The 9,629-nt window shown below is 40.3% G+C and overlaps 1 long non-coding RNA gene across 1 annotated transcript; it reads left to right on the forward strand.

Moving 5' to 3' along the window:
* Nucleotides 1-6,840: 6,840 nt before the first annotated feature.
* LOC117727494 lies at nt 6,841-7,401 on the forward strand. Its single transcript, XR_004609047.1, has 3 exons — nt 6,841-6,898; nt 6,996-7,103; nt 7,310-7,401. It is a non-coding gene; the product is annotated as an uncharacterized LOC117727494 (long non-coding RNA).
* Nucleotides 7,402-9,629: the final 2,228 nt, after the last annotated feature.

The following is a 9,629-nucleotide window of genomic DNA, read 5'->3' on the forward strand; positions in this document are numbered from 1 at the left end:
GCAATCTCTAAAACCCACATGCTATCTTATGACGATGATTTTACTTTTTATTGTTTTAAAATGAGCTTGGGTACTTGTAAAACAGTCTTTGCCCATGTTACGTTCACCGACTGAAGTCTAGGGGAGACGGGGAGCAACAATAAGTGTAGCTTTACCCTGGGGACAATAACCCACAGGCAACAAAGGGATAAACAAAAAGGTGATTTATTAATCAAAAGGCAAAACAAGAACTACTTCCTCAAAGTGAGGAAGCGACGATACTCAGGAAATATTTACAACATTATGAACCCTACAACGACAGCTCCCGGCCGACCACACACAGACGCACCGACACACAGGTTGTAGTCGTCTCTGGGCCCACAGGGTCGTCTGGCTGGCTTCCCCAACCTTTTATTCACCTGAAGCTCCAATCAGTCAATTGGGGTGGAGCAAGAGAGAGACAGAGAGACAGCGAGAGAGACAGAGAGAGAGACAGAGAGACAGCGAGAGAGACAGAGAGAGAGACAGAGAGAGAGACAGAGAGAGAGAGAGAGAGAGAGAGCGGAGCAACGACACACGTAACAGCCCAGATATCCGCTGGCTATAGCTGCTAGAGGTTAATTCTCCATCATTATTTCATATTTACATGCAACCTCAGTCCGATATTGACATGAGTGTTACCATAGTCAGCTTATATTATGGGCTGCAGATGGGGAAAGTAGTTGTAGTATGTAAATTGGAGTTATTAGGTCTGTTGGATGTGTGATGGGAAAGTTCACATTCTAAAATGGACTGTGGCTCAAAGTATTTCTTATTTAATTTCCTCATATTGGTCACATGTGCACAGATAACACAAAGGTCCTACCAATTGCCCAGTGATCTACTGCTGGCAGTAACACAGCAAGATATGCAGCGATGCACCTGCAACGGCAAAGAATACGACCGCAAACTAGTAAACATGAATGTAAACTATGCTGGATTTTACATTAACCATCAAATATGTGGTCTGGTTTTAGCACATTTATACATTTTGATTTAGTTTAAGTATGTGTTCCTATGTGTAGGAATATTTTTTTCATTTTTCTTGTGTACGTCTGCAGAAATAGACACAACAGCTAATAACATGGACAAAAAAGCTGAACTAAGCATCACAGCAGTGCACAGCTAGCAGCGAGTGAACTGAGATAGCATCCACTGGTTACTCTGTTTATCCAAATAAGATAGCCAGTTCAGAGAATGTAAAACCTGCCAACACAGTGGACAGAGACTGTAGTCCACAGCTGCTTTCACAAGATGCTTGATACAAGACTTGTTGAATTCCGTGTTACAGCTCCTTATCAGTGGCCAAGGGGCATAACTCGACAGTTATGCTTATGAATAAGCATTGTAACTGTATGATTATAATACAAATGTTTTTTAAACTATGAAGTGAATGTTTTAAATCTTTAATATCGTCTGTTGATCATGAAGATTAGAGGTTTAAGTCCGCTTAAGAAATTATTTATTAAAGGCATAACATGACGAGAATTTGATGTCTTTCATGCAAAAGGTGAACTTAGAAGTCGATTGAAATGTGCTGATGAAGATTTTATATGAACCTTTACAAAGGTGTCTCTTTAGCATTTCATATTAGGTATTAATAAAGTCACAACTATATATTAATGTTTCACCTAAGAAGCAAAGTACAAAATAGTATTGGTGTTATGTTATGATCTGATATTGTTACTTTTCAGAATGAGTAGTTATTATACATAGTTAGACCTGTCACTGAACAATTCATGGAGAGGAAAGCCTTATGAAACTATTTGCCTTTGTCCCTCTATGCGTACAGAGTGGACTTTGGAGCTGGGACAGGACAGTAATGTATGTAAATCCCCCCCAACCCCCCCTCAGAACCTTTGGTATAAAAGGCCAATGAGGAGGTTCGTCTGAGTTCTCACCAAAGGAGTCCAAAGGAGAGCTGCAGAGAGCCCATGATGGGGTACTCAAAGCTCTGTCTTTCCCTGCTGCTAACCACACTTACATTGGCTTGTAAGTGTCTTTTTAAATGTACATGATGCTTTAGAATGGTGAGGCCATGAATTGTACAAAGTGAAATATCTTTCTTGCATTAGGAAACTTTCTAATGTTCCCATGATTGTCTTCACAGATGCCCAAGAAGAGCAGATAACTTGCCTGAGTAAGTTACAGTACTTTCACAAGTTAATTACACAATCTGAACAAAATGTAAATGTTAATTACATAATTATATTGCACCTGTTCAAGAAATCTACAACTGGGACTATATATTCTGAGATGATATGCAAATTAAACTTTGACACAAGCTCATGCATAGATTTGTGGTAAGCAGCACATCACAACGCAAGCAACCGCTAAGTACATGGTATTTAATAATTTGGGAACATACGCTTATTCACATACATTCACACACATTCACAATGGCAGAACATACCGCTTTAATCGTTATGTTTTTACCTTCACAATAAAAGCCTTTTGACATAAAGTATATGTTTAAATTCACAACTGTGAATGTGGTCTATTGCAATTTCCCCCTATTAAAACACTATATGATATCTTATCCATGCAGGACTTTTTAAATTATTGCGAAATTGTTGAGGCGAACCAGTTGTACTTCCTCAGAGAACATGCAGCATACTGAAATCTAATATAAAATAATTATCTTCTCTACCAGTAAACCAAAGGTACAAAGCCTACCACAAGTATGAATACTTGTATAAAGCTGAGTCCTTGAATTCTATCAAAGGTGCTTCAAATCTGAAGAATGGACCGAAGGCCATTTGAAAGGTATAAACTGCACTATGACGGCTAAATTAAATAATTCTATGTTTTATTAATTAATTCAATGTACATCATTATCATTTAACATTTATCTAGCAACTAAAAAACATCTTTTAAAACAGGTTGAAATTGAAGTACCTCAGACTTGTAGTTTCATCGTCCGCACGAGGTGGTCGACATGGACGCCGAGGAAAACCTTGTGTTCGGCCCTGCAGCCAGCTCGGATGCCTTTGCTGCTGAAATGGAAAGGTACTTTATAGCAACAATTTCTCTAATCCAAGACATCCAGTTGCATGAACTCACATTATGAAATGAAACACATGTTCTGTAGGTATCCTCTAAAGGTTGTGGTTGAGGACGTGTATGATGTGACACTGTACCCCGAAGACGGTGAGACAACCACAATCCTGAACATCAAGAGGGGTATCATCTCTGCCCTGGCTGTGCCTCTGCTAGAAGAAGACATGAATAAGAATATGGTAAGTCTCCTACTACAGTATGCTATAAAAATAAACAACTTTCCCGTCCTCATGTGAGAACTGTTTCCTACAACCCAATACAAATAAGGTGATGGCAAGTAAATTATATCAATATCTCTTTTAATATTTTCTTCAGCCCACTATTCATGGAAATTGCAAGACCAGTTATTCCATCAACGCTAGAGAGGACATTGCAACTGACATCAGCCTCAACAGGGACCTGTCCAAATGTGACAAGTTTAGCCCCATGAGGGAACACACCAGCCCCTTGGCGCTTATCTCTGGCATGGTAAGATATCCAAGCAACACATCTGGTGGTCTGGTTTGAAATTGTGACAAATTATATTGTTTCGATTAAGCAACACTGCTGACCCGATTTGTCCAACTTCACTGACTCAACAACAAACAAAAAACAAATTTCTGTACTAATTCTGTCTAAAGGACACTGTACTCGTGGAGCTTTGGGTCCAGAAAAGCACTTAATAAATCAAATGTATTAATATTAGTGCCCTTAACATCGACAACATTGTTCAAATCATAAAAGAAAAATCTTGCAGATTAACCTAATTCTTTGTCTATCAGCACTACCCTCTTGCCCAGATGGTCAGAAGCTCCCAGACTTGTAACTACAAGTTTGACAATGAGAAAAAACACATGACCTCTGGGTCCTGCACAGAGAAGCACATCATCATTCCCTACTCTCACAAGTAAGTCCAACCTCAAACTGGACTCTTTACTGTGCTTCATTGTGTAGGTGGAGAAACTGATACGTCTTGTTCAAAGAATTTATGATGCTTTTCGACATTGTGTTGTCTCCATAGGGGAGAATATGGAGTTACCAATGTTGGTAAGCAAGAACTGACTCTAATTGAGGTTTCCGCTCACAACGACAGAGAATTTGACCGAAGTAGGCTACTCTTCATACCGCTGTTATTTTATTATTGTTTATTTAGGGGAAATTATAATAAATGGAATTTAAGATATGAACAGCTCAATGCAAACATTTACTTGTGTAACATAGGTGACATTGTCAAGGGTCTTCACATGGACACTGTTGAGGACAAGAGTGTTATCCAGGATAAAGATGCAGGTCTCAACCTCCTAAGAGAACTGGCCACTCTGCCCGAGATTGAGGGTGAGAGGAGGGCCCACCTCTTCCACAAGCTTGTCACCATGGTCCGTGGAATGACGACTGAGACTCTGAGCGCCACCATTCCTGAGGCTCTCGCTGTGTGCCGTTTCCTGACCTACCAGATTCTGGCCCAGTGTGGAACACCTGAGTGTAGCAGCGCCATCATGCAGATCCTCAGGACATTTGACAGCTCCTCACTCGAGGTAGATGCCGGTGTTTTTGCGATGGGACTCGTGTCCAATCCCTCTGCCCTCCTGATCAATGACATGCTCGAAATGGCCAAACACAAGACCAGCAAGCCCATCATGTATGCCCTGAGCAATGTCGTCAAAAGGTTAGTGAAGTTAATCACGAGTCTCAATTGAATAACAAACATTTCCCCTTTTTATGTAAAAAAGGTAGACAGGCTTTTGATTCTAAGTGTCTTTTTTTCAGGTTTTACAAAGCTGAGGGAAAGCTTATCCCCGAGATTTACTCTGTTGCTGAGGCCATGGCTGCCCATTTGGGTGACTGTTCTGGTGATAAGGAAGACACTTTCTTGACGTTGAGAGTGGGTAACCTTCCTTATTAGTCAAAATAGAAATGACTGCCAACACCAACGAGCCCAATATCAATGTGTCCTTTGATTCCAGGTTATTGGAAACATGGCTCCAGCTCTGGTATCTGCTGGTCCGGCACTCAGATCTGCTGTGATCCAGTGTGTGAACCAACCTGCTGCTTCTCTAGCTGTGCAGCAGGCTGCCATCCAAGTGTTCAGGCTGACTCCCGTCCCCGAAGAGGTAAGTTAAACTATTTCAAAGGTTTGAAAAACTATCGGAATAAATATTTATACTGTATATTAATTATAATAATGTATATTGGTCACAGGGCAGAGAGGTTCTCATGCAGGTGTTTTTGGACAGTGCCAGTCCCATGCAAAAGCGTATTGCTGCATATCTGGTCCTAATGAAGAACCCCCAGACCACTGAACTGGCCCAGGTGGCTCATGCCATACCCAATGAGCAGGATCAACAAGTCAAGAGTTTTGTGATCTCCCACACTACCAACATTTTGTCCTCAACTGAGCCAGAGACCCAAGAGTAAGTCAAAAAAAGTTATATTTATATTATATTTCTTAAATGTGTTGTCTTACAACATGGTGAGTATGAGTCCTGATTTGATCACCATCAGACATTTAACAAGGAAGTGCTATACTGAGTTCATAACCAGTGCCACTGATATTTTCAGCAGAATGGTTGAGATAATTAAGAAGGTGGCACCTGAGCATAGAATTATCCGTGAGGCATTGCAGATAATTGAGGGACTTATTACTGGACTGATGAAAGCCGAGCTGAACATGCCATCCTTCACCATTCCTCTCACTGATCTTGTTGTGCCTTCTGTGAAGTTCAGCATAGATAAGCTCCATCAGTTTGAAATCCCATTACAGCTGGACATCCCTGAGTTCACTGTTTGGGCTTCCACACTGTGCAAGCCACCATTATCTCAACTAATGAAATTAAGCAGAGAATTATTGACTTAATTGATTTCTTTCTCATCTTCGAAATGAAGATCTTTGATATGGGGGCTTCGTTTGGAGACCTGACTGTGAACTACCTTCCTGCCCTGCCTGAGTTTTCACTACCTGCAATTACTGTACCCGAGTTCTGCTTTCCCACTCTTCCTCATGTTCCAGCAAAGAACCTTATAAAGACTCTCCAACTCCCACCATTTCAGCTGCCAATCATTCCCATTGAGGTCAGGATTCCAGGATTTGGTAAACTGAGTTATGAGATAAAATTCATCTCCCCCATTTACACTATTAGAAATGGTGCTGAAGTCAAGATCTCTCTTGATGTAGATGAGACTCCTCAGCTGACAGCTTTTCTGAGCTCCCAAGGGACATCCCTCAGCTTTGAAGTCCTTAACTTCAATCTGGATTCCACTGCTCGGATTGCTGTTCCCAAGTGGTATGGCGTGATTGCTGCTGAGACCAGGATTCCCAAAAGTAGATAGTCTTCAAGCATTGTACCATCCATGTTGGCCTTAGCAGATGACTCAATGGAAACATACTTAAAGCTTCCCTCCAGCTTCAGACTGTGGTCTGCCTCGGCCTTTCCAACAGCATTGATCAGAGGGAGGTTAAAGTCTCCCTTTATCCTCAAGGTGGATACTGTGTATGTAGTGCTGAAATATACTGGCAACAACGAGGCAAACCTGTTCAGTTTCAACACCATGGGGAAGCGTATTGCCCAGGCAACCATTGACTTTTCCCCAACCTCTTCCTTGACTGCTGATATTGAGGTTGGCATATCTCAGCAAAGCAGCCTGGGAGACCTCACCATCTCTCAGAAGATAATTGTTGAAGTGACAGCCGCCAATCTAAAGATATCTACAATTGGCAAGTTGGTCAGCCCACTGTACACTACAAATAGTGCAGCTGAAGTAGAGGGCAGTGCTCCTGTCTTCAAAGTCAACTTTAGGTCCTCTGCAACCTCTGCCATTGTCTTTCTGGAATATGACCTGGACTGTAAGTTTTTTTCAGCACATAATATAACCGTTACATTTTAAGCAAAAGCAGAATTTAATATTTATTGTACTTAACTAAAGTCTATATACCTCCTCAGCTTCCATTTCCATGAACTTTGAAAATGCTGACATAAGCCTGACTGGGAAGGCAGTTTACACACCGATCTGACCATGGACATTCAACACATTATTTCCCATACCCTGAGGTAACAGTTATCAACACTGTGTGATATACGTTTTGGAATTTGTAGTAGAAGTTGTAATGTCACTCATTACTCCAGATCACACACATGTTTACACTTATCCAAAGAAAAGACACCATAAGATGAAAGCTATTTGCAATTATGTTCTGTAAATTGTTCAGTTTCTTGTTTATGACAGACAATTGACACATTCCTGTCTGTCTCTACAGTGACTCTCACCTCACCCTGATTGTGGACATGATCAGCCCTGCCTTCACTGACATGAACTTGCGTTATGCCGTCCGCAAAGATGGAATCAGTACCACAATTTCTATCCCATCTACTGGCTTTCTGGGTCTTCAGCTACATGGCAGGGCTCTATCGCAAATTAATGCCAAGCTTTATGGCCGTTTTGCTGTAAGGAGCTCATACTATTATATTATATTTGCAGAATTACAATGATCAAACGTTTTAAATCTAATTTTATGTTTCTACTATTTAACAGTTTAGTCTGATCCTGGGAAGGATGTTGATATCTTCATCATCAGAGCTACCGCCAAGGATGCTGATAAAATCAATCTGAAGATGGTCATTAACATGGAGGTCCCTGACATCATGATAAGTGGACTACAGGAAAGAATTCCTACCATCACTTATTGTTTGTCTAGCTTTGCTGTAAAATACCAACTGTTCAAACATGCTGCTCAGCTAAAGAATGTTATTATTTACTATACTGAGGAGGTCCTGAGGGTCCTGAGGGAGACCCAAGTTAAACTGCCTGGCTCTGAGGAGATAACCCCTCTCATCGAGGTGCTCAATAAGCTGACCAACGGCATTATTACTGTGCTAGAAAAGACAATGCACCTGGTGGCTGTTAATTTAGAGTATTTTTTCAGTGCCATGTTTGGCATGATCAGAAAAATTCAAGTCACAATGCCCATCGGTGATGTCATGGCTGGAGCAAAGATAATTGACGAGATTAGGGACCGGTTAAAGAATAAGCCTAAAATTGTAGATCTTCTGAAGCATCTGGAGAGTCTAGACATGTTCTCGGAGAAACTGGGTGACACCTTCAAATTGTTTGTTGACAAAGCTCAGGACTTTGTTGACAACACCCTAAAGTCTGATGTCCTTGATGCCATTGCTGTCTACATAAATGCGTTCTATGACATGCATGTCAGCTTAATGAAAACAATCACAAAGTATGCAAACACAGCTGTTGACTCTAGGTTTTTAAATGGCAGCATTAATTACATTCTGGATATGTTCAGATCTGTAGTGAATCAATTTTATTACAATGTAGTATCCATGGTTCAATACAAGTCTTATATCAAAATTAAGGGAAGAAAGCTTGAGATTAATCTTTGATTCCACTTTCACCAATAAGCTAAAATATTGAAATGCTACTCCTTGAATTGAACAGCATTATCTTGAGTGATAGATTTATTATGCCTCTAAACCACAATTCCTGCATATACTACAATATAAACATTTTGAGGTGTGTTGGCTTGCCCGGACTGTATTTTCATTCTATCCAAATAAAATTTACCAATTGAATTGGTTCAAAACTACACTTAATACCTTTGCTAACAGAATATAGTATTACTATGCATACTATTGTCTTGTCTGTAACACATACATGTTCTATATTTAAGGTTAATTGCTTAACAAATACAGTTAAAATGTATCTCAATATCGTGAAATCTGACATAGTTGTTATGATGTACGAAAAGATAGGTTTGAACTATTCCAACTTTTGCTTATTATGTCCATGATGCAGGACTGTGCAGCATGACACTGTGTGCCAGATGCTTTGAAAGCCTGCAACAGCTGTTTTGTGAAGATAAAATGAGGAGTTGTCTATCCAATACCTCCTCATATTGATACAAACACCTAAATAAGGTAGCAGCCAGTGATTGCAGACTTCACGGTCTGCTAGCTGTCTGTTCTGTGTGCAATGAAAAACAGTTGTTTGTACACAGCCTTAGCTCTCTAGTTCAAAGCTTCTATTGAGGTTTTCAAATTAAGATTCTAATTTCTACGATTGCAAGCCTTCCTTTCTGTGTGTGCGGCAGCAAGTGGGAAAGCAAAAGAGTTTATAATGTTTATTGGTAAGACGTGTGACCTATTACATTCTCATCAGAGCTCTGTCCCACCTTCAACCTGAACCGAGATCTAATCAGCCTGAACAAATCAAAACACCTGTGTCGGTGTTCAAAGGCTTTAAACTGTAAATTTGACAAATGTGCTTTCTGTCGCCTATATTGGATATCAGATTCATGAACAAGCCAACAAATGCAATGTCTAATAGCAACCAAAGGGGGGCACCAGAACATATTCTTTATAAACCATTGAATACTACAATGATAAGACTTAAATGGGAATCTGCATGTTGGTGAATCAATCTGTACCAAAGAATAGACAGATAGTTTGTTGTGGCTGGGAATGATAACTATGCCACAGTGGTAAATGTGTTTGGCTGTATAATGGCCAGCAGATTTTGTTCTGCATATAACTTAGCTTCCAGCTTTAATATTTACCATTTTTGTT

This window comes from Cyclopterus lumpus, chromosome 24, assembly GCF_009769545.1.
Source record: "Cyclopterus lumpus isolate fCycLum1 chromosome 24, fCycLum1.pri, whole genome shotgun sequence".
Lineage (NCBI taxonomy): Eukaryota > Metazoa > Chordata > Actinopteri > Perciformes > Cyclopteridae > Cyclopterus > Cyclopterus lumpus.